The following is a 20,735-nucleotide window of genomic DNA, read 5'->3' on the forward strand; positions in this document are numbered from 1 at the left end:
GTCAGTGTCCTCCTGTAGTCAGTGCTCTCCTGTCAGTGTCCTCCTGTCAGTCAGTGTCCTCCTGTCAGTCAGTGTCCTCCTGTAGTCAGTCAGTGTCCTCCTGTAGTCAGTCAGTACTCTCCTGTCAGTCAGTGTCCTCCTGTCAGTCAGTGTCCTCCTGTAGTCAGTCAGTGTCCTCCTGTCAGTCAGTGTCCTCCTGTCAGTCAGTGCTCTCCTGTCAGTCATTCAGTCAGTGCCCTCCTATCAGTCAGTGCTCTCCTGTCAGTCAGTCAGTGTCCTCCTGTCAGTCAGTGTTCTCCTGTCAGTCAGTCAGTGGGCTCCTTTCAGTCAGTCAGTGCTCTCCTGTCAGTCAGTGTTCCCCTGTCAGTCAGTGTCCTCCTGTCAGTCAGTGGTCTTCTGTCAGTCAGTGTTCTCCTGTCAGTGTTCTCCTGTCATTCATTCAGTCAGTGTCCTCCTATCAGTCAGTGTTCTCCTGTCAGTCAGTCAGTGTTCTTCCCTCAGTCAGTATTCTGTCAGTCAGTGCTCTCCTGTCAGTCAGTGTTCTCCTGTCAGTCAATGCCCTCCTGTCAATCAGTGTTCTCCTGTCAGTGTCCTCCTGTCAGTCAGTGCTCTCCTGTCAGTTAGTGCTCTCCTGTCAGTCAGTGCCCTCTTGTCAGTCAGTGTTCTCCTGTCAGTCAGTGCTCTCCTGTCAGTCAGTGCCCTCCTATTAGTCAGTGTCCACCTATCAGTCACTGTCCTCCTGTCAGTCAGTACCCTCCTGTCAGTCAGTGCCCTCCTGTCAGGCAGTGTTCTCCTGTCAGTCAGTGCTCTCCTGTCAGTCAGTACCCTCCTGTCAGTCAGTACCCTCCTGTCAGTCAGTGCCCTCCTGTCAGTCAGTGCCCTCCTGTCAGTCAGTATTCTCCTGTCAGTCAGTGTTCTCCTGTCAATCAGTGCTTTCCTGTCAGTCAGTGTTCTCCTGTCAGTCAATGCCCTCCTGTCAGTCAATCAGTGTTCTCCTGTCAGTGTCCTCCTGTCAGTCAGTGCTCTCCTGTCAGTCAGTGCCCTCCTGTCAGTCAGTGCTGTCCTGTCAGTCAGTCAGTATTCTCCTGTCAGTCAGTGTTCTCCTGTCAGTTAGTGTTCTCCTGTCAGTTAGTGCTCTCCTGTCAGTCAGTGCCCTCCTGTCAGTCAGTGCTGTCCTGTCAGTCAGTCAGTATTCTCCTGTCAGTCAGTGTTCTCCTGTCAGTGTTCTCCTGTTAGTCAGTCAGTGCCCTCCTGTCAGTCAGTCAGTCAGTCCTCTCCTGTCAGTCAGTGCTCTCCTGTCAGTCAGTCAGTGTTCTCCTGTCTGTCACTGCCCTCCTGTCAGTGCTCTTCTGTCAGTCAGTGTCATCCCTTCAGTGCTGTCCTGTCTTATCAGTTCTCTCCTGTCAGTCAGTGCTCTCCTGTCAGTGTTGTGCCATCAGTGCTCTCCTGTCACCCAGTGCTCTCCTGTCAATTAGTCAGTGCTCTGTCAGTCCTTGCTCTCCTGTCATTATTGTCCCATCAGTGCTCTCCTGTCAGTGCCCTCCTGTCAGTCAGTGAGTGCTCTCCTGTCAATGCTCTCCTGTCATTCAGTCAGTGCTTTCCTGTCACTGCTCTCCTGTCAGTCAGTGCTCTCTTGTCAGTCAGTGCTTTCCTGTCAGTCAGTCAATGGTCTCCTGTTATTGCTCCATTGTCAGTCAGTCAGTCAGTGCTCTCCTTTCAGTCAGTGTCCTCCTGTCAGTCAGTCAGTGCCCTCCTGTCAGTAAGTCAGTGTGCTCTCCTGTCACTGTCGTCCTGTCGGTCAGTGCCCTGCTGTCAGTGCTCTCACATTGTATCGGTCAGTGCTCCCCTGTCAGTGTCCTCCCATCAGTCAGTGCCTGTCAGTCAGTGTCTGTCAGTGCTCTTCATCAGTCAGCGGCCTCCTGTCAGTGCCCGTCATTCATTGCTTGTCATTCGGTGCTCATCAGTGCCCTCCTGTCAGTCATGCCCATCACTGACCTCCTGTCCGTGTCTCATCTGTAGTGCACTGTTGGTGCCCTCCTATCGGTCAGTCTGCCTTGTTGGTGCCTTCTGTCAGTGTCCCATCAATGCTTTCCTGTCAATCAGTGCCCGGGCTCTCCTGTCAGTCTACCCTGCCAGTGACCACCTATCATCCCCTGCAATCAGTGTCTTCCACCAGGGACCCTGTTAGTCAGTGGCCCATCTGTCATAGCTTCTATCAGCTAGCACCCTCCTTAATCAACCAGCCACTCCACCTACCCCCCCGTCATTCACTCACTCACTCCTTCTCCTTAGTCCCTGAGGCAGTACCCTTCCATCAGTCAGCATTCCCTTGGTCATTTCCCTTCCCATCTGTGACTCCCACTGCACTGCCTGGCAGGATACCTAAAGATAATATTCATGTCCTTTTAAAAGCCTCCCTCTCCCCCAGTATCCCCATCAGCCCCAGTACTCATCAGTGATCACTGCTGTTAGCCGTCACCTCACCAATCAGTGGTACCCCATTGCCCTGGCAGTAATCCTGCCCCCCTCTGCTTGTAGTGGCCTTTTTGACAGTGACTCCTGCAGTGTCCTCTCTGCCTATCAAGGTCTCTTTTCTCTCCTGTGTCTGTGAGGGTGGAGCAATCTTGCCCCATGACTATTATTGCCTTTTTAGTGTTCCTCTCCATTCTTATCTGTAAAGATATTTTAGGGCTCTGCTCCGTTAGTGACCCCACTGCCTGTTGGTATGAGGTACTTTCCACTTAGTTCCTACTTTCATCATTCCTTTTGACTAACCACCAATCATCTTTTGTTTTTGTCCTCTGGTTCCATCGCTCCTTTCTTTTCATGACTTTTATCACTGTTCCAGATATCACCAGTCACTTACCCCATGACCAGAAAAAAAAAAAAAAAGATTGGAGGTTCAGATTCTCTCAGGAAGTGAACAGCAGGTGCAGAGGCCCTTGGCTGGGTTCTTTTCCAGGAGCCAAGATGAGACTGCTGTAGTCAGAGTAAACGAGGGGGCGGGTAGAGATGATAGATTCTTTAGGTTGAAGAGTTGGTCTTTCCATCAAGTTGTACCTTATAACTGTTGGTGAGGAGTTGGGTCGTGAGTTTTGAATTTGGAGGAAACATGGGCTGGAGACTTGAGTTGGGGAATGTCATGATCATATGACATTTGTCAAACCTAGGAAGGGGGTGTAATTGTGGTTTAAACCTCAGTTTATTTTGGAGGATATTGAAACTTAATATATTAGAAGAGATGTATGAGTGAATGAGGGAACACAGCATGATTTATTTAAATTTGTGGGTTTTGTTTATTATTAGTATTACTGTTGTTAGTAGTATTATAATTTCAGCTCAATAGCTTGCCCTTGCTGGATAGGTACTGCATTTGAACCATGTTCTTAGACCAATTTCCTAGGTTTTTGTTTTGTTTTTTACCAGTCCTGGGGCTTGCACTCGGCCTGAGCACTGTCTTAGGGATTTCTCAAGGCCAGAACTCTACCATTTGAGCCACAGCACCATTTCCGGCTTTTTCTATGTATGTGGAATCGAACCCAGGTCTTCCTGCATGCTAGGCAAGCACTCCATCACTAGGCCAAACTTCCAGCCTTTCTAGGGTTTTTGATGGAACAAATGGGTGGTAGTGGCACTGTTTATTGATGCTGGATTGGGGTAGTAGTAGGTTGAGGGAGAGAAAGCAAAGCTTTCTTTTGGGAGAGTGTAGTGGAAAAAGTGAAAGAAGTCCAAATGTTATTAGGAGGTATTAATTTAGAGAAGAATCTGGAGGGCCAGAGTTTGGCCTAGTGGTAGAGTGCTTGCCAAGCATGCATGGAGGCCGGGGTTCGATTCCTCCGTACCACATACATAGAAAAAGCTGGACGTGGTGCTGTGGTTCAAGTGGTAGAGCTCTGGCTTTGAGGAAAGTCCAAGAATGGTACTCAAACCCTGAACTCAATCCCAGGACTGGCAACAAACAAAGGAATGAAAACAACAACAAAACCCAGACAACTCAGGAGCCCAGGAGTACAATAGTACAATTGTGAGCATGGAGATAATGTTTAAAGCCTTGGAAATGACTGTTTACTAAACTAACACACACGGGGTGAAGAATGTATTGAACATTTATTATGTTCCATTGCTGTAAATATTTTATTTAATCCTAACAGTAACCTTGGGATATAGGAACTATACATTCCCTGTTTTGTTTTGTTTTTGTTTTTGTTTTCCAGTCCTGTGGGGGGGGGCGGGGGGGGCGGGGGGGGCGAAGGGGGAGGGAGCCTGGGCATGGTCCTTGAGCATTTTATGTTCAAGGCTAGCACTCTACCACTTGAGCCACAGTGTCACTTCCAGCTTTTTCTGAGTATGTGGTACTGAAGAATGAAACCTAGGGCTTAGTGCATGCTAGGCAGGCACTCTACCACAAGGCTAGTCCCAGGCCTACCCTGACTGTTTTACAAAAATGAGATTAAAACCAGTAGCTCATCCCCATAATGTAGCTTCCCAGGAGTCTGAGATCTGCGGGAGGATTGAGGTTGGAAGCCAGTCTGGGCAGGAAAATCTGAGACTCTTATCTCCAAAAAGCTACTCCGTAAAGGCTAGAAGTGGTGCTGTAGCTCAAGTCATTGATAGAGCGCTGTACTTGAGCCTAATGCTGGAGTGCTCGATGAACATGTGCAAAGCCCTGTATTTGATTCCTCAGTATCACATACACAGAGAAAGCTGAAAGTGGTACTGTGGCTCAAATGCAGAGCTCTAGCCTTGAGCAAAAAGTGTGGCTCATGCCTGTGATCTTAGCAACTCAGAAGGCTGAGAACTGAGGATCTTGGCTCTGAGCCAGCTGGGGTTGAAAGTCTGTGAGACTCTTCTCTCCACTTGCATTGGTAGCTCCAGCCTGTAATCCTAACTAATCCCAGCTACTTAGGAGACTGAAATCTGAGGATCAAGGTTTAAAGTCAGCCTAGCAGGAGTCTCCAGAGACTTTTTTTTTTCCAGTCCTGGGCTTAGGCTCAGGGCTTGAGCACTGCCCTTGGACGTTCTCAAGGCCAGAGCTCTACCACTTGAGCCACACCACTACTTCTGGCTTTTTTCTATGTATGTGGTACCGAGGAATCAAACCCTGGTCTTAGTGCATGCTAGGCAAGCACTCTACCACTAGGCCAAACTCCCAGCCCCCAGAGACTCTTATCTCCAATTAACCACCAGAAAATGAGAAGTGGTGCTATGGTTCCAGGGGTAGGGCAGTAGCCTTGAGCTGAAGGGCTCAGGGACAGTGCCCAGGCCGAGTTCAAGTCCCACAGCTGACCAAAAAAAGAAGAAAAAAAAAGTGTCCAACAATAGTGCCCAAGCCCTGAGTTTAAGCATCATGATTGCAAAAAAAAAAAAAAAAAAAAAAAAAAAAAGAAAAAAAGAAGCTCAGAGACAGCAACCAAGCCCTGAATTCAAGCCTTAGGACCAGTATAACAAACAAATAGGAGAGTAAGATGATAAAAGTCAGTATTTGACTCCTTTTTCTTTCCCCCACTTTTTTTTTTTTTTTTTTTTTTGGTGGGTTATGGAACTTGAACTAGGCCTGGGCTTTGTCCCTGAGCTCTGAATTCAGCTCAAGGCTACCATCCTACCAGTGAGCCAAATCCCACTTCCCTTTTCTAGAGGTTAAGTGGAGATAAGGGTCTCGAGTCCTTTTGTGCCCAGCTGGCCTTGAACCTTGATCCTCAGCTCTCAGCCTCCTGAATAGCTAGGATTATAGGTGTGAGCCTCTAGCTTGCTTAGTGGGTTTTTTTTTGTTTTTTTTTGCTAAAGGCTGGGGCTCTATCACTTGAATCATACTACTGCTTCTAGCATTTTGATAGTTAATTGAAGATAAGTGCCTCTTCGATTTGTTTGCCCTGTCTGACTTAAAACCTCAACTTGATCTAAGCCTCATGAGTGGCTAGGATTAGACTTGAGCCATTGATGCCTACAGGGAAATACTTTAGTTTTTGAATGCTAGCGTTGAGTGATTACTATGTTTGTAGTATGGTAAATCTTGGTTTAGGAGAACAGGACTTCTTACTTAGCCCAGTCTGGTGTAGCACTCACCACCTTCCTTCCTCAGTCTCCAAACTACCATGCTTGGCCCAGGAACTTTCTATAGTTTTCTCCCATGCCATCTCATGGAATTAAAAAAAATTAGTAATGTAGTTACTCTTCAATGTTTGAATATTCTTGAGTTTTAGTTTTTTTGCCAGTCCTGGGCTTGAACTCAGTTGCTGAGCACTGTCCTTGGGCTTTCTCAAGGCTAGAATTCTACCACTTGAGCCACAGCACCATTTCTGGCTTTTTCTCTATATGTGGTATTGAGGAATTGAACCCAGGTCGAGGTGCATGCTAGTCAAGCATTCTACCACTAGGCCAAAATCATGGCCTTCAATATTTTTATTTTTATTTTTTTGAGATAAGGTCTTACTATGTGGTTTGTGATATAGTTCTTTTTTGCCTGCAAAGGCTAGTGCTTTACCACTTTGAGTCACAGAGTCACTTCTTTTTTTTTTTTTTTTGTCATAAGACTTGAACTCTGGGCCTCCGCTGACCCTGAGCTCTTGATCTTCATCTCAAGGCTACTGCCCTACCCCTGGGGCCACAGCACCACTTACCACTTCTGGTTTTCTGGTGATTAATTGGAGATAAGAGTCTTTCCAGCTTTGTAGTGCCCAGGCTAGCTTTGAGCCCCAATCCTCAGATCTCAGCCTTCTGAGTAGCTAGGATTACAGGCTTGAGCCATTGTGCATGGCTTGGACATACTTTGCTCAAGGCTAGTGCTCTGCTATTTGAGCCACAACGCCATTTCCAGCTTTTTTGTTTGTTTGTCATGGGACTTGAACTCTGGGCCTGGATGTTGTCCTTGAGCTCAAGGCTACCCTGCCCTACCCCTGGAGTCCTGATGCCACTCTAGTTTTCTAGTGGTTAATTGGAGATAAGAGTCTAATGGATTTGGGGCCAGGAGCATAACCTAGTGGCAGTGCTCGCCTAGCATGCATGAAGCCCTAGGTTTGATTCTTTCCTACCACATACTCAGAAAAAGTCAGAAGTGGTGCTGTGGCTCAAGTGGCTGAGCATTAACTTTGAGCAAAAAGTTTCCAAGGACAGTGCCCAGGCCCTGAGTTCAATTCCCAGGACTGGGGCCAGGGAGGAAAAAGAATCTCATGGACTTTAGTGCCCCGGCTGGCTTTGAACCTTGATCCTCAGATCTCAGCCTCCTGAGCAGCTAGGATTACAGGCATGAGTCACTGTGCTGGGCCTTTTTTGTTGTTGGTTGGGGGGCTTGAATTCTAGCCCTAGGTACTATCCCTGAGCTCTTCAGCTCAAGGTTGCCACCCTACTCCTGGAGCCATGGCACCACTTCTAGTTTTCTGGTGGGTAATTGGAGTCTCAGGGACTTTAGTGCCCAGGGTGGCTTTGAACCTTGGTCCTCAGATCTCAGCCTCTTGAGTAATAGGATTACAGACATGAGCCACTACACTCGGATTTTTTTTTTTTTAATCTACACCTTTCCTGGGGCTTGAACTCAGGGTCTGTATACTGACCCTGAGCTTTTTATGCCCAAGGCTACTCTAACCTTTGAGCCACAAGTCCACATCTGGTTTATTTGAAGCTGATAATCTCATGGACAAGACTGAGCTGGTGGCTCACACCTGTAATCCTAGCTATGCAGGGTGGTAGCCTTGAGCTGAAGAGCTTGAGTTCAAGCTCCATAACCTCCCTCCCAATATATATATATATATATATATATATATATATATATATATATATATATGTTATTTAAAGGTTATTGAATAATATTCTACACTCCATGAAATTTTAACCATAAATTTGATGTTTTAGCTTCCCCAAAGTATTTTCAAATTCCTTCTGTGAATGCACATCAATTCCAAAGACTTAAGCATCAGATGATCAGAATTAGTATAGCAGTTATAGCAGTGGTCCCACATCTATGGTAACTTTTCTCTCTCTTTCTTCCTTTCTTTCTTCCTTTCTTTCTTTCTTTCTTTCTTTCTTTCCTTCCTTCCTTCCTTCCTTCCTTCCTTCCTTCCTTCTTTCTTTCTTTCTTTCTTTCTTTCTTTCTTTCTTTCTTTCTTCTTCCATTACTGAAGCTTGAACTTGAGGCCTTATATAGTTTTGTTTCACTCAGGGCTGGTACTGTATTACCAGTTGAGCCATACCTTGTGAATTGGAGATAAGAGACTCTTGGATTTGTTTGCCCCAGATGTTTTGAACCACAATCCTCAGATCTCAGCTTCCTGAGTAGTTAGGATTGCAGATGTGAGCCACCAATGTCTGGCTGTGGTTCCAATTTTCTGTTTTTATATGGTTATGACTAAACAAATTAAGGGAGGAAATTTTTATTTGTTGCGTAGTTTCAGAGGTTTCTATTCATTGTGATTGGGATGGCATAACACACTTTATAAAAACAGCTCACGTTGTAGTGTTCTAGAAGAGAGAGAGGAAGGGAGAAGAAGGAACAGGAGAGGAGGGGTGGGAGGGGGGTTGTCTTAGTCTAGAGAATAGTGTTGGCTATATGCTGGGCAGGTTTACCTATCCTAGTTAATTTTCTCTGAAAGACCTACACTGGCCCCCACAAAAGCTGTGCTTTATTAATCTAGGTGCTTCGCAATCTAATGAAATTGACAATCAAAATTGATCACAATGATACTGTTTTTTGTTTTTATTGTCCTTTTTATCTACCATTTTGTTAATCGTACAAAGGAAGAACTTAAGGGTTTTTCCTCTTATTTTTCAGGTAACAAGACTAAAAGTCTCCCACTGGATGAAAATATTCTTAAAACTGCATATATGCCAAGAAAATAAATAAAATCTTTCTCTATTTTGCCTGAATACAAGAGTTAAATAACAAGTTTCTAAAGAAAGGTAACTTTTCTTTTTATTAGACTCTGACTTGAATAATTATATATATTGTATAGATAGAAAAACAAAGAATAGATGACAGTAAAATATTTAATTTTTTAATTTTTTTTTCCAACCTGGGGCCTGAAGTCAGGGCATGGACATTGTCCTTGAGCTTCCTTTGCTCAAGGCCAGCACTCTAACACTTGAGCCATAGCACTACTTCTGGACTTTTCTGTTTATGTGATACTGTGGAATCAAACCTGGTGCTTCATGCATGCTAGACAAGCATGCAACCACTAATCTACATTCTCAGCCCAGAACTCTATCACTTTGAGCCACAGCACCACTTTCAGTTTTCTTGTGGTTAATTGGAGAGTCCCATGGCCCTTCCTGCCTGGGTTGGCTTTGAACTGTGATCCTCATATCTCAGTCTCCAGAATAGCTAGGATTGCAGGAATGAGTCACTAGCAAGCAAGCAAATCTGATTAACTGCTTTTTTTTCCCCAGTCCTGGGGCTTGAACACAGGGCCTGGGCACTGTTCTTGCACTTTCCTCAATACTGCACTGCCACTTGAGCCACAGTACCACTTTAGGTTTTTTCTATATATGTGGTACCAAGGACTCGAACCCAGGGCTTCATACATGCTAGGCAAGCACTCTACCACTAGGCCACTCTCCTGGCCCTTGTCCTTGGGCTTTCTCAAGGCTGGCGCTCTACCACTTGAGCCACACCACCAGTTCCGGCTTTTTCAGTGTATATGGCACCAAGGAATCCAACACAGGCCTTTGTGAATGCTAGGCAGGCATTCTACCACTAGGCCACACTCCTGGCCCCCTGAGCTATTTTTCCTAAGCCTTGCTCTCTACCACTAGATGCATACAGCTCCACTTTTGGTATTTTTTGGAGCTTAATTGTAGATAAAAGTTTCATTGAATTTCCTGCCTGAGCTGATTTTGAACCATGATCCTCAGATCTCAGCCTTCTAAGTAACTAGTATTATAGGCATGAACCACCTGCACTCAGCTTAGCTGCTTTTTTTGATCCTCTTGTGACTGTTATTAGATGCTGTGTTGACTGGGCAAGTAACATAGTGTCTCCAAACCTGAGCCTAATTTCTATAAAAAGAAAGGCAATCATGACTATTTAGTAAAATATGTGTTCTATTTCACTTGCCAGAAATACTTTAGATAAGGCCTATACAATCACATGTAGAGTAAAGAGGGAAGGGCTGCTTTCAGCAGTATTAGATGCTCTTAGAGGGCTCTCCCTTTTTAATCTACTTAGATGCTAGATAAATATAATAAATATAATTTACTCCCCCCCCTTTTTTTTGCCAGTCCTGGGGCTTGAACTCTTGAACTCAGGGTCTGAGCACTGTCCTTGACCTTTCTTTCTTTCTTTTTTTTTTGGACAGTCTTAGTGACTGAACTCAGGGCCTGAGCACTGTCCTTGGGTTTTCCCTCAAAGCACCAACTTTTCTGTATGTATGTGGTACCAAGGAATGGAACCTAGGTCTTCGTGCATGCTAAGCAAGCACTCTACCACTAAGGCCAACCTCCTGGCCCCTGTCCTTGACCTTTCTCAAGGCTGGTACTCTACCACTTGAGCCACAGCACCATTTCAGGCTTTTTCTGTATCTGTGGTACTGAGGAATCGAACCCAGGGCTTTGTTGCATGCTAGGCAAGCACTCTACCACTAGGCCATGCTCCTGGCCCAGTAAATATAATTTCTTTGGTTGTTTGGTTTTGTTTTTTGATTGGTCATGGGGCCTGAACTCTGGTCCTGGGCACTGTCCCTGAGCTCTTCAGCTCAAGGCTACCACCCTACCCTTTGAGTCATAGCACCACTTCCCCTTTTCTAGTGCATAATTGGAGATAAGAGTCTCAGGTTCTTAAGTGCCCAGGCTGGCTTTGAACCGTGATCTTTAGATCTCAGTCTCCTGAGTAGTTAGGATTACAGGTGTGAGCCACCTCACTTGGCTCTTACTTACTTTTGTGTTGGTTGTTTGTCTTGAACTCAGGGCTAGGGAACTGTCCTTGAGCCTTAAGGCTTAAGGCTAGCACTCCACCACTTGAGCTATAGTGCTACTGACAATTTTTTTTTTTTGCCAGTCCTGGGCTTTGGCTCAGGGCCTGAACCACTGTCTTTGGACTTTCTCAAGGCTAGAGCTCTACCACTTGAGCCTCAGCACCACTTCTGGCTTTTTTCTATATGTGGTATCGAGGAATCGAACCCGGGTCTTCATGCATGCTAGGCAAGCACTTTAACCACTAGGCCAAACTCCCGGCCCCATCTACTGACAATTTTTGAGTGGTTAATTGGAGATGAGAGTTCCACAGACTTTCTAGCCAGGGCTGATTTCAAAATGTGATGTTCAGATCCTCCTGCAGGTTGGCTCACTTTTTTTTTTTCTTTTGCCAGTTCTGGGGCTTGAACTCGTGGCCTGAGCACTATCCTTAGGCTTACTCAAGACTACTGCTCTACCACTTGAGCCACAGGACAACTTCTAGCTTTTTCTATATATGTGGTACTGAGGAATTGAACCCAGGGCTTCATGCATGTTAAGCAAGTACTCTACCACTTAGGCTAAGCTCCCGGCCCTCTTGTTTTACTCTCTTTTTTTGTTGTTGTTATTGGTGGTGGAACTTGAACTCTGGGGCCTAGGTATTGTCCCTGAGCTCTTCTACTTAAGGCTACCATCCTGCCCCTTGAGCCACAGCACCACTTCTGGTTTTCTGGTGGTTAATTGGAGATAAGAGTCTCGGGGACTTCAGTGCCCAGGCTGGCTTTGAACCATGAATCCTCAAATCTCAGCCTCCTGAGTAGTTAGGATTACAGGTGTGAGCTACCAACCCCCACTTAGCTCACTCCTGTAATTCTGCTGCTCAGGAGGCTGAGTTCTGAGGATCATGGTTCAAAATCAGCCCAGCTTTGAACTCAGGACTTGGGTATTTTCCTTGAGCCTTTTTGTACCATATGACTGGCAAAACAATTATATTCTAAAGAGCAAAAGAGAAACCAAGACCTAGTGAGGGCTGGGATGGTAGCTTAATGGTAGAGTGCTTGCCTACCATGCTTGAAGCCCTGGGTTTGATTCCTTAGTACAACATAAACAGGAAAAGCCTGAAGTAGTGTTACAGCTCAAGTGATAGAGTGTTAGCCTTGAGCAAAAGAAGCTGAGGGATAGTGCCCAGACCCTAAGTTCAAGCCTCAGAACTGGAGAAAAAAAAAATCACAAGAGTCTTATGACATCTCTCTTTTGCTCATTCCTGAAGGAAACAAATTTTCTTCTAACAAATTTATACTCTTGAGTTTACAGTCAAATACTATGGTTTTTTGTTTTGTTTTGTTTTTGTTTGAGGCAGTATCCAGGTTTGTACTCAGTGCCTTATACTTGCTACAGCAGATACTTTTGTTTTTTGTTTTTTTTGGATTGGTTGAACTTGGGCTTGAACTTCGTGCCTAGGTGCTTTCCCTGAACTCTTGATCAAGGCTAGCAGTCTACCATTTTGTGCCATAGCTCTACTTCTGGCTTTTTGGTGGTTAATTGGAGACTTTTCTGCCCAGGCTGGCTTTGAAATGCAATCCTCATAATCTCAGCTTCCTGAGTAGCTAAGATTACAGGTATGAGCCACCAGCACCCGGCTAGACAAATACTTTTTCTCTTGAACCATACCCCATCCCTTTTTCTACTTATTTTTCTACTTGGGTTTCACTTTTTCCCCAGGCCAGCACGGACCACCAGTCTATGTTTGAATGACAGGTATATACTAATGCCTTGAGCTTTTTCTTTTCTGTTTATTATTATAATTATTATTTTATTGTTGGAGTGAGGTACAGAGGGATTACAGTTACATTTATCCGGTAGTGAGTACATTACTTCTTGAATTTTATTACTCCTTCCCATGTTTTTCTCCCACTTTCCTTCCTCCAACCCCTTCTTTTCTTTCTTTCTTTCTTTTTTTTTTTTTTTGGGTTAGTTGTGGGAGTTGAACTCTGGGCCTGGGTCTTGTCCCTGAGCTCTTCAGCTAAAGGTTGCTGCCCTACCACTTGAGCCACATTGTCACTTCTGGTTTTCTAGTGATTAATTGGAGATAAGAGTCTCACAGCCTTTAATGCCTGGGCTGGCTTTGAACCTGATCCTCAGATCTCAGCCTCCTGAGTAGCTATTCCTGGCATGAGCCACTGCACTCTGCCCTTATTTTCTTTTAATGGTAATATTGGGGTACTCAGGTCCTCCCACTTGATAGGAATATAATACTTTTTTTCCCCTAGTTGTGGGGCTTTAACTCAGGACCTGGGCACTGGCCCTGAGCTTCTTTTGCTCAAGGCTAACATTCTACCACTTGAGGTATAACACCACTTCCAGCTTTTTCTGTGTATGTGGTACTGAGGAATCAGGGCTTCATTATGCTAGGCAAGCCCTTTACCACTAAGCCACATTCCCAGCCCCTGTAATTTTTTAAAATTTTATTTTATTTTTAATTAGTGTATAAAAAGATAAAATAGTTTTAAGCTTTTTAGAAACTAATAAGACAACCAGGCACCAGTGGGCTCACGCCTGTAATCCTAGCTACTCAGTAGGCTGAGATATGAGGATCAGGGTTCAAAGCCAGCCTGGGCACAAAAGTCCTTGAGACTCCTATCTCCAATGAGTCACCAGAAAACTGGAAGTGGTGCTATGGCTCAAGATAGCTGAAGAGCTCAGTGACAGCTCCCAGGCCCAGAGTTCAAGTCCAATGACAGAACAAAAAACAGACAAAAAAAAACCCCACTAATAAGACAGCCAGGTGCTGGTGGCTCACACCTGAAATCCTAAAGACTCAGGAAGCTGAAATCTGATAATTATGATTGGAAACCAGCCTGGGAAAGTCCATGAGACTTTCCAGTTATGCACTAAAAAAAACAGAGATAGAGCTGTGGTTCAAGTGATAGAGTGCTAGCTTTGAGCACAAAATGTCAGGGACATTTTCTAGTCCCTGAGTTAAGTCCCAGGTCTGCTCCCTCCCCACCCCCCAAAAAAAACCTGATAAAACAAAGGCTGATGAGGATGTAGCTTAGTGGTAGGGTGGTTGGCTAGCATATGCAAGGTCCTAGGTTCTTACCAGTATCACAAAAAGTAAACTAAACTAAAACTAGTAAGACACAAACCCATAGATTTAGGAACAAAAGCCCATAGCCATACCTTGAAATTATATGCCACCAGTTGCATAGAAAATCAGAAGGGAATATTAATATAGAAGTAAAAGAGTGGGGGTGTGGGGGTGGGGGGGAGGGTAATGGGTACCAAGACATGTGAAAGGGTATCAATGTATGTGAATTAGTGCACCTTCTATCTGGCAAATATCATGTAACCCTTTTACTAATTACAATTTAAAAAAAAGAAGAAGAAGAAGTAAAAGAGTGGGTCCGAGGGGCCGGGAGTTTGGCCTAGTGGTAGGGTGCTTGCCTAGCATCCATGAAGATCCAGGTTTCCTTGGTACCACATACATAGAAAAAAGCTGGAAGTGGTGCTGAAGCTCAAGTGGTAGAGCTCTAGCCTTGAGAAAGTCCAAGGACAGTGCTCAGGCCCTGAGCTCAAGCCCAGGTCTGGCAAAAAAAGAAAAAAGAAAAAAAGAATTAGGGCCGGGAGTTTGGCCTAGTGGTAGAATGCTTGCCTAGCATACATGAGACCTGGGTTTGGTTCCTGGGTACTACATACATACAAAAAGCCGGAAGGGGAATGGTGGCTCAGGTGACAGACCACTAGCCTTGAAAAGGCTCAAGGACAGGAGGCTGTGATCTGAGGATTGCAGTTCAAAGCCAGCCCAGGCAGGATAGTCTGTGAGAGCCTCATCTCCAATTAACCACTAGCAAACTGTAAGTGTTGCTGTGGGTCTAAGTGACAGAGTGCTAGCCTTGAGTAAAATCAAAATCACTCTGAGATAGAGCCCAAGCCCTGAGTTCAAGCCCTACAACAAACAACAACAAAAAAAAGGAAGAAAAGGAGGGACACTGAGGGTATAGCGTGCATAGTAAAGCACAGGCCTAGTAAGCGCATGCTCAGAGTTCAAATATCATTTTCACTAAAGGAGAAAATAGAGTCAAGAAAATAAAAAAAAAATAAAAAACCCAACAGTTTCTAGATAGATAATATGTTTAGATTCTAATTCTCTTAGCAACAGTGAGAATGTTATGTTTAAAGGACTCTTTCTTGGAACTATCAGATGACATGAACAATATTTCTGTCTGAAATCTATTTTCTGTCTGATAGTTCTGCTATTTTGAAAAGCGAAATAAAGAAGTTTATGTTTATTTGGCTGCTAGGTAAGAGTATAAAGTATGTTGACTGTACTATGCTTGATGGTTCTGAGGGAATCTTGAAGGGCAGTTGTCAGAATGGGAAGACCCTCCTGTTGTGTTGCCCAGCACAATCTGTAGAAAAGACTACTTCCCCACTGAACAGTCCTAGGCCTGTAAGCAATCACTTCATCATTGATGTGTTTTTTTTCCCCTTGACTCTCAGTCCTCCACGATTGGTGTTTGTGTGGTAGCACACTGTGTTAATGATTAGCTTTGTATTGTTTCTTTGTTTTGTTTTGGTCCTGGGGTTTAAACTCTGTGCCTGGGCACCATCTTTGAGCTCTTCAGCTCAAGGCTACTGCCCCATCCCTTGAGCCACTGGCCCACTTCTGATTTTCTAGTGATTAAATGAAGGTAAGAGTCTCTCTTGGTCTTCAGTGCTCAGGCTGGCTTTGAACTGCCATCCTCAGATCTCAGCCTCCTGAGTAGCTAGGATTACAGGCATGAGCCAACGTGCCCAGCTTATATTAAGTTTTTTCTTTCCTTTCTCTCTCTCTCTCTCTCTCTCTCTCTCTCTCTCTCTCTCTCTCTCTCTTTCTTTCTTTCATCATGGAGCTTGAACTCTGGGCTTGGGCACTGTCCCTGAGCTCTTCAGCTCAAGGCTACCACCCTGCCCCTGGGCCTGGGTGTTGTCCTTGAGCTCTTGGCTCAAGGCTACCACCCTACCCCTTGAGCCACAGCTCCACTTTCTGTTTTCTAGTGATTAATTGGAGATAAGAGTCTCAGGTTCTTTAGTGCCTAGGGATGGCTTTGAACCTCCATTTTAGATCTCAGCCTCCTAAGTAGCTAGAATTATAGGCATGAGCACCATGCCTGGTTTATATTAATTTTTGATATGAGGAAATGTGAATGTGGGTCCTCTAGTTTTACTCTTCTTTTCAAGTTTTTTTTTTTTTTTTTGGTCAGTCGTGGGGCTTGAACTCTGGGCCTGGGCACTGTCCCTGCGCTCTCCAGCTCAAGACTATCACTCTGCCACTTGAGCTACGGCACTATGTCTGAGTTTCTGGGGGTTAATTGGAGATAAGAGTTTCACAGACTTTGATGGACTTTAGTGCCCAGGCTGGCTTTGAACTGCGATCCTCAGATCTTTGCTTCCTGAGTAGCTAGGATTATAGGCATGAGCCATTGACACCCAGCCTTCAAGGATGTTTCATCTATTCTAGCTTTCTTATATTTCCATGTGAACTTTAGGCATAGCTTGCTAGTCCACATACAAAATTTAAAAAGTAAACTGTCGGGCAAGGAGTTTAGCATAGTGGTAGAGTGCTTGCCTAGCATGCACAAAGACCTGGGTTCGATTCCTCGGTACCACATACATAGAACAAAGCCGGAAGTGGTGCTGTAGCTCAAGTGGTAGAGCTCTAGCCTTGAGAAAGCCCAAGGACAGGGCCCAGGCCCTGAGTTCAAGGCACAGCACTGGCAAAAAAAAAAAATAAATAAACTGTCCTTAGATTTTATTATTTTTGGAGATAACATTCTGTAAGACAATGCTTTTTCCCCCCTGATGTCGATTGTAGGCCTTGAACTCAGAGCCTGGGCGCTGTCCCTGAGCCTCTTTGTGCTCAAGGTAGCACTTTACCACTTGAGCCACAGCACCACTTCCACTACTAAGAATTCATACTGATTCCATCTGCCAACTTTATGCAGACCTCCCTAGCTCATTCAATCTTTGGTCTCTTGTGTGCTCAGTGCTATATAATTTGTCAAAATACTGAACGGTTCCGAAGGCAGTACAACCCTTCTTGACCTTTTATAGCCATGCTCACTTCCCTCTACCACCAATGTCTTCCTTGTCCCCAGTCACCACCACCATTAGTCCTTCATTTTTGTTACGATTTCAACATATAAATGATGTGGGCACAGTTGTACACAACTGAGTCTTTCCTACTTTGAAGACTAAGACCAGAAGTTTGAGCACAAGCATTCAAGACCTGCCAGGGCAATATAGTAAGACTTTTCCTCCCCTCGCTGCCAAAAAGGAAAGGAAAGGGAAGAAGAAAAATGTTATAAATGGAAGCATATAATATGTAACTTTTAGCTCCATGATTAGTCCCTATATACTCATGCAGTTGTTATTTATGCAGGTTCTGGGGCTTGAACTCAGGGCCTGCACTTTGTCTCTGAGCCTATCTGTGTTCAAGGCTAGTGCTCTATCACTTGAGCCACAGCACCACTTCTGGCTTTTTCTGTAGTACTAAGGAATCAAACCCAGGACTTCATGCATGCTAGATAAGCACTGTACCACTAAGCCAGAATAGTTGTACTACCGGGAATTTTTCTTAGTATATAGCTTTGTCTAACCATTTGCATGTTGAGGAACATCTGGAACAATTAGTTTTGTTTTGTTTTCTTTTGTTTTTGGTCAGTAGTGGGGCTTGAACTCTGGGTCTTGGCGCTGTCCTGAGCTCTTAAGCTCAAGGCTACTTCCCTACGCCTGGAGCCACAGCACTACTTCCAGTTTTTTAGTAGTTAATTGGAGATAAGAGTCTCACAGTCTTTAGTGCCAGGGCTGACTTTGAAATTCCATCCTCAGATCTCACCCTCCTGAGTAACTAGGGTTACAGGTGTGAGCAGCTGTGCCCATCCAATTCCAGTTTTTCACGCCTGTAACTCAATAAACCCTGGGGCTGGGAGTGTGAATTACTGATAGAGTGTTTGCCTAGCATGCTGGAAGTCCTGGTGCTGTGACTCAAGTGATAGAGTGCTCACCTTGAGCAAAAGCAGCTCAGGGACATTGCCCAGGCCCTGAATTCAAGTCCCAGGACCAGCAAAATTAATTAATAATTGATTAATTTAATTAAATAAACTTACTGTGAACATTCAGATTAGTGTATGAACTTACTTTTGTTTCTCTAGGATCAATGCCCAGAGCCAAGGCAGTTTTTATTTATGGATTTCTATCCATTGCTGTTTTATAGACCTCGTGGAATCTTCTAAGGTACATACACATTTATGATGATTAGATCTTCTTTCGTGGTCTTTCTTACCTGTGTGGTCATTGCTTCATTGTTTTTCCTTTGCCTTAAATTTAGTTTGTCCAGTATTAAGATTGAGCCAGGCTCTAGTAGAGCCACACCTCTAATCTTAGTAACTTTGGTTGCTGATACTTGAGATAATGGATTCAAAGCAAGTCTGGGCAGAAAAGACTCTTATTTCTACTTAACTACTAAAAAAAAAAGCCAAAAGTTAGAGCTATGGTTTAAATGGTAAGGGTGGGGTGGGGGAGGGGGAAAGGTAGTAAGCCAGGCTCAGGCACTGATGGCTCACCTCTCTAATCCTAGCTACTCAGGAGTCTGAGATCTGAGGATTGAGGTTTGATGCCAGCCAATGCAGAAAAGTCCATGGGACCCTTATTTCCAATTAACTATCTGAAAACTAGAAGTGGAACTGTAGCTCTAAGTGGTACAGACTAGCCTTGGACAACTAAGGTCAGGGAGAGTGCCTAAGCTCTGAGTTCAAGTCCCACAAAAAAAAAAAGATTGTACTTTAATTTTTTTTGGGGGGGGGTCAGTCATGGGGTTTTGAACTCTGGGCCTGGGTGCTATCCCTGAGCTCTTCAGCTCAAGGCTACCACCCTACCCCTTGAGCCACAGTGCCGTTTCCAGTTTCCTAGTGGTTAATTGGAGATGAGTCTCCCAGACTTTAGTGCCCAGGCTGACTTTGAACCGAGATCCTCAGATCTCAGCCTCCTGAGTAGCTAGGATTATAGGCATGAGCCACTGCCCTTGCCTCTTCAGCTATTTTTAAATTTTATTTATATATTGGTCAGTTGTGGAGCTTGAACTCAGGACCTGGGCACTGTTGCTGAACTTTTTCACTCAAGGATAGTGCTCTTACCACTTTGAGCCACAGTGCCACTTCCAGTTTTCTAGTGGTCAATTCTCCAATTAAAGAGTCTCACAGCTGGGCACTGGACAGCTCCCAGGCCTTGAGTGTAAGCCCCACAACTGACCCCCCCCAAAAAAAAGTCTTACAGACTTTCCTGCCTTTGTTGGCTTTGAACTGCAATTCTCAGATCTCAGTCTCCTGAGTAGCAAGAATTACTGATATAAGTTACTAGCACCCTGTTACTTTTTTTTTTTTGTGAGTCATGGGGCTTGAACTCAACTTAGGAGCCAAACCAAACTGGTTGAGAGTGGAAATAATAGACTCTTTTGAAGAGGAGTACCACCAGATAGAGAATTAGGGTCAGGAAACGTGGAATCGAAAGGCAGAGTTTATTCGAAAGTAAGAGTAAGATGCTAGGAGAAACTGAGGAAAAGCCTCTAAGCTATTGGTCGGTTGTCATAAGCCCCCAACCTGGACTCCTAACCAGGAGGGCTGCCTTATGCCATATGAGGTCTTATCTATCTGTTTTCCAGGTAAGGAGGGGATCAGGGAACAGGAGGAGGGGGGGATGGTAGAGATTTTTCAGTGTAAGAGAACCAGAAACGAGACCCAGAAACTAATAGCTCTGTTATAGGCTTGTGAAGTCCCCCTTTTATAGTCCTTTCAGCATGTCTCAGCTGTGCTGTCATCTGGTTGTGTCACGTGTCCCCTCACTCCAAGGAAGGGCCTGTCCCCTTCCCAGGTCTGCTCCAGAGTCAACAAGGTCTTTGCTTTCTCAGGGCTGTTATCTCTACTTTCCCAGAGGAGGGTAGATGGACTCTATGGGGCAATCTCTCCTTCCTCAAGGTCTTTTGGAAGAAGAGGAGGTGCAGGCTCCGTGGGCTGTCTTCATTTTCTCCAGGATACCCAGGAAGATAAGGGAATATCCTCCACTGGGCGGCTCTCTCTCCTTATCAGTCTGTACAGTTCTAAATCTCCCTAATGAGTAGATCTTAAGAAGTATATAAAAGAAGAACTTGCAAAAAGATTTTGTGTGATTAAGATAGCTGTAACTAAAAGATTTTTGTGGGGGCTTGGAGTTTGGCCCAGTGATAGGGTGCTTGCCTGGCATTCACCAAGACCTGGGTTCAATTCCTTGGTACCACATGTACAGAAAACACCAGAAGTGGCGCTGTGGCTCAAGTAGCAAAGCCCTAGCCTTGAGAAAGCCCAAGGACAGTGCTCAAGCACTTGGATCAAGCCCCATGACTACCAAAAAAAAAAAGCAAGCAAGCAAGAAAGAAAGAAAGAAAGAAAAAGGTTATAGTGGATGGGGATGGGCACTGTGCTTGAACACTTTTTTTGCTCAAGGCTAGCACTTTGCCACTTGAGCCACAGCACCACTTCTGGCTTTTTCTGTGTATGTATACCAAGGAATCAAACCTGGGGCTTCATGCATGCTAGGCAAGCCCTCTACCATGAGGCTACACTACCAGCTAACATTTTTTAAAATTATTTTTACATGTACATACAGATCTCAACAAGAATGAACCCCCTCTCCAAAACAAACAAACAAAAAAAACCAAATGTTGGTGCTTCTGTGCTTTTTGAGTAAATAACAAAATATTTATGAATAGGTGACAGAACAAATGGATTTCATAACTAAGGCAGTAAATCCTAAAGGTTTTATTAAGGAGATGTACAATGTGTAGATTA

At 44.6% G+C, this 20,735-nt stretch overlaps 1 protein-coding gene across 11 annotated transcripts in view; it reads left to right on the forward strand.

Annotated features, from left to right (window-relative positions):
- Ppp6r2 (protein phosphatase 6 regulatory subunit 2) overlaps positions 1–20,735 on the forward strand; it is a 79,685-nt gene that overhangs the window by 9,505 nt on the left and 49,445 nt on the right. For 7 of the 11 annotated variants that reach the window (XM_090328949.1, XM_090328948.1, XM_090328958.1 and 4 more), the window contains 2 exons: positions 8,762–8,889; positions 18,069–18,150. The gene's annotated coding sequence lies outside the window, so the exon portion shown is untranslated. Of the gene's footprint in view, positions 1–8,761; positions 8,890–14,989; positions 15,177–18,068; positions 18,151–20,735 lie in introns of those variants that run through there. The other 4 variants (XM_090328952.1, XM_090328950.1, XM_090328951.1 and 1 more) reach the window with 4 other exon arrangements.

Source organism: Megascapheus bottae, chromosome 2 (genome assembly GCF_031878675.1).
Source record: "Megascapheus bottae isolate mThoBot1 chromosome 2, mThoBot2.hap1, whole genome shotgun sequence".
NCBI classification, from domain to species: Eukaryota; Metazoa; Chordata; class Mammalia; order Rodentia; family Geomyidae; genus Megascapheus; species Megascapheus bottae.